The sequence below is a fragment of the Cryptomeria japonica genome, chromosome 4, assembly GCF_030272615.1.
Source record: "Cryptomeria japonica chromosome 4, Sugi_1.0, whole genome shotgun sequence".
Taxonomy (NCBI): domain Eukaryota; kingdom Viridiplantae; phylum Streptophyta; class Pinopsida; order Cupressales; family Cupressaceae; genus Cryptomeria; species Cryptomeria japonica.
Genome location: NC_081408.1, coordinates 289,768,327 through 289,773,333, shown reverse-complemented (window position 1 = coordinate 289,773,333; position 5,007 = coordinate 289,768,327).

Sequence of the window (5,007 nt, the reverse complement as noted above, 5' to 3'; positions counted from 1 at the left end):
ACTTTTTAGAGTTGTGACCAACTTTGTTGCATTTAGAACATTCACCAATGGGTGTGTTGATATTCTGATAATTTCTAGATCTACATTCATTTTCTCTATGACCATACTTATTACAGTTAAAGCATTTACCATTGAATTTATAAGCATTGGGTTGTCTTACCGATTTGCTATGATCCTGAGTATTTGCAGTACCGGAGCTTTCACCAACTTCAAAGCCAATTCCAGAAGTGTCACCTTTAGGTTTTTGATTTTTCAGCAAGGTGCCAAGTTCCTCTGAGCTTTTCTTGAATTTTTCTTTGTGTTGATTTGTAGTTTCCAGTTCTCTTTCTAATATTTCTATTTGTCTCATTAGTTCATTTGAGTCATTCTGAGTATGCGTCAGATCTATCTTCAACATGTCATTTTCATAGGTAAGTCTTGTGTTCTCATTTGCTACATCACTTAGTCTTCTGGTCAATTCTTCTTCATTCTTCTTCCCATCCTCAATCTCTTTGCAAAATCTCATAGTCATATCTCTTCTCTTATTTCTTGCAACAATAAGATTTTCTTGAAGTGCCTGAATGATATCCTAAGCTGCTCTTAAATCATCTTCTAATTTGATATTTTTCAATTTTTTTGCATCATAGTCTTTAAGAACTCCTTCAGGTTGCTTCATCAGATTTTCCATCTTTACCAATGTCAATATCTTCCTCAAGCTATTAGGCTTCTGAAAATAGAGGACCAGGCTCTGATACCAATTGTTAGGGGTCCCACAGATACTGAGAGGGGGGGTGAATCAATATCTAACTGATAATTAGAATTTCTTAACTTAAAACATGCTGAACATAATATAACAGTGTACCGGTATGCAAGAAATAATGCAATAAATAGAATCAAGAACATCCACATGGAAAGCACACCATAACATAGGATTTTAACGAGGAAACCCGATGTGTGAAACACCTCGGTAAGATTTGTGACCCACAATATTCACTCACTGGCCAATAAGAGAATATTACTTACAATAGGGGCCTGCACATGTAGGAAGGCCAACTGCCTAGAGCTCACTACTCAATGGGAAGTCACACTGACTTACAAATAAGGATTATACTAATCCAATAACTTGTACTGCTTTACAATAACATCTTCAATGCTAGATTTAGTACCGGTTCTTGCTCTGTTCTTTACACATACCCTTTTACCTATATTTCACACATTGGGTGTGCCTAATATTTTCCTTTATACTTCTACATCACTCATACAAATGTCTACAATGATCTCCTTTATATATAAGAGTCATTTTACAATTTTCCAATTCAGCTTACAATAATAAATAAAATATTGTATAACAAAATCCTGTCGGCCTTTGTGCCGGTACACTTCTTTTCTTCTGTGTTGGTGCTAGTGTCCTGAGTGCCGGTGTTGAGTGTGATCTGCTGATGCCAGTATAATGTCTTTGCCGGTGCCATGGGATTGCAAGGTTGCCATCAGTGACAAAATCTTCAATCACATACAATGTCTCACTAGAGTGTGCATATGTCAACAGTGGCAACCTTCAGGAAACCTTGTGGCATTCATATGGTAAACCACCGACAAGAACTTCATCGATAGTGACAACAATGCATACTGACACCCTAGCAGATAGGAATAAACTTTTGTTTATTGTATTTAATTGTAATTATCTTTTGTAAAGATGACAAGCCATATTGTAATAGACTCATATATGTATGAGATCTTGTAAATAATTTTAAGAAAGAAAGGAGGATAGATGGAATAGGAATGAGAAAATAATAAGGAAGATATATGTGAATGCATAAGGAAGATTTTGTATAAGGTTTATGGTTATAGTATGAGCTTAAACCAGTATTGAACCAGGCATAGTTGATGCTTATTTTAAGTTGTACATTGTATTGGATTCTCATAATCCATTTTGTAAGTTAGTGAGACTTCTATTTTGTAGATTGAGCAGTGAGCTCTAGGCAGTTGGCCTTCCTGCATGTGCAGGCCCCTCATTGTAAGTAATATTTATTCATTGGCTAGTGAGTGAATATTGTGGGCCACAAATCCCACCGAGGTTTTTCCCACACTAGGTTTCCTCGTTAAAAATCTTGTGTTATGGTGTGTTTTCTATGATGTCTTTATTGTTCCTATTTACTGCATTAACTCTTATTTACTGGTACAGTATTTTGGAATGCAAAATACTTAATAAGGTTAAATATTCTACAAACCGGTTAGATACTAATTCAGCCCCCCTCTTAGTATCTTTGAGATTTTCATTAATACTAACAAATCCTAAAAATCAGAAAAAGTCCTAAAGAAATCCCCCCCCCACAAAAAAAAAAAGAAAAAAGAGAGAAAGTTCCTTGGTGAAAACTTGGTAAATAGGCACCTTGGTAAAGAATAAAATGAATCTCTACCAAGCAAGTGAAAACTTGGCAAACAAGCTCCTCTTGTACAAAAGTGCTCCATCTATCAGCGCAACGTTGGTATTCTGACTTTCATGTATTTTTGCTTTTGCTTGTACATATTTCAGTCACTATTGTGACATCCTAGTACGTGGGAACCCTCATGGCTTGAAACTGATAAATGTCCTAGTCTTAGGTTAATCGACAAACCACATTACATGTCTTAAGAAGTATCAACCAAGTCATCATTATGTCAGTGATACCCGGTTGTCCACTCCAAGTTAGTCATCTATCTCCTGACTACTGAAGAGTTTTATCACTAAGTACACAAGCAAACAACATTACTGAAAACAATCACTATAAAGTTTGAGCTATGCATGCAAATTTTCTTTGTGTGCTTTCTTTTATATTAGTTTTCAATTATTATCCCTTTGAGTAACTTGAGGAAGTCTATCTTGACTAAGAGGAGAAAGGATTGGGGGGCATAATACTTTTCTTTGTTTTCTGCTTGTAGGAATGATTTTGATGATCTAGAAACATCTAATTAGCTAGGTGTCTGTAGTAAGAGCCTTTACATCAAGGTGAAATTGCCACACATACCTCAACTTCGCTTATTTGTATGCTATAGGGAGGTTCACATCATTTCTTTGTCTGTTTTGAGGGAATTTCTTTATCATGCAATCTAGGTCCCTGTGAAATTTGTCCAAGGATATAAACCAAAAAAGGGTCATTGCAGACAAGATAATTAATATTACACATGAAAAGAAAGGAACTCTAATCTGCCTGATATGTTTTTAAAACACTCAATGATGAAAATTAAGCTTTTCAATCTAGTGACTAGGTTTTGATTGCATCTCATTTTGTATTTCATTCTACATCTTCGAGTGATTTTGGTATGGTAACACTGATTTCTTTATCTTTTGAATAAGAGTTGGAAGCATCATCATTTCTTAGCTAAGTTGTCTCTTCTTCACCATTTCTCCGATCGAGTACTTGTCTATTGAGATGTTTAGCTGCATACATTAGCATTTTATATAGATTCATATATTCACTATCATTCATTTGCATTCATCTTATTGCATTGAAAAAAGAAAAAAATTATACTACTCATTGCTCATTCTCATCATTCATTTGCATATGAAAAGAAGCAAAAATAAACATCCATATTCATTTGTATTACATACATCCATACTAAATAGATATGAATACATATAGCATAAAGCATATAGACAAGCATTTCATAAATCGATTGACACAAGTACAATGAAGTCAAATAAAGATCTCGTATATATAATGATCAATGTCTTGGGGTACAAAATAATGTCAACTAACATATACAAAATCCCATCGGAGCAAGAATCGTAAGGGCTACAAAAAATGGGTGTATATAACAAAAAATCCCCCGAGCTACAAAAAGAAAATTGAGCTCTCTGCCTCTCCGTCATCGCCAGATAGTGGAGGAGGAAAAACCTACTGACCTAGATCTTGCCTAGGTGCCCGAGCTCCCTCTGATCGAGCCATATACTACAAATATGGTACAACCTATTGCGCTACTAGAACTGCTATGCTATAAGCTGCAACATAATAGGTTGCCCGACTTGTCTGATAAAGAACCTCCTGATGAAGAGCGTCTTGCTCTGCCCTCATCGCTGTGACCTGACGATCATGCTCAGCTCTAAGCTCATCTAATTGATGATCCCTCTCTGATCTAAGATCTACTAGCTATTAGTCTTGCTCCATCAACTGTATCTATGCCACTGTCAGTTGTGACTACAAACCCGCTAGGCATGCTCTCATCGACCGTACTGTTTCAACCCCCTCATCCCTCGTAGGCTCTCCTCCTCCATCTCCTCCTCCATCTCCACCTCTAGCTCCCCCTGCTCCTCTCTCCTCTACCAAACATGTCTCGGTGCTACTCTCTCCTCCTCTACACTACCCTTTTCTACCCTCACTCCACTTAGCCTCACCCCAATAGTCCCTAGGGATCCACCCTCTCCTCTTTGCTACTTACCACCAGCTAATACCCTGCTGGTGCTAATGCCAAGATCACCACCTACTCACCTTGGAGCCTCAGTTCTCTGTCCCTACCTCTATCCATGTCCATGTCCCTATGTGGGGGCATCATCCTCTACCTCCTCTATGTGAGTTTCCTCCTCTGCTAGATCTGTAAATCTTGGGAAAGGATGCTGCTGAAACCAATCCTTGTACTGGGGAAATACCCTCGCATCTGCAATATCATCTAGGTGTCCCACCTGAGCTGTTGTAACCCACTCAGCTCCTCCATTCCCAAGGCATATGATAGCCTTGGTCCCCATCCATGCCTCTCCTCATCTAGATAAAACGCATATGTAGTAAACTCCTGCGAGATCCCATAAGGTCTGTCATACTGCCTCATCACTCAACTAACAACAAAATGCTCAACTACTGGTGCTGATCTACCAATAAGAGGCTGGGTCATGAATAGGTCTCTACGCATAGCTCTCCAATCATCCCAAGGCTCCAAACCCCTGTAAGGTCTCCATATGACAGCTATAAGATTATCTAGCTATCACCTCCAATAATTTGTCTTGCCCAGATGGGGCTACATCACATATCTAGCATATCTATAAACTATGGGTTTGTT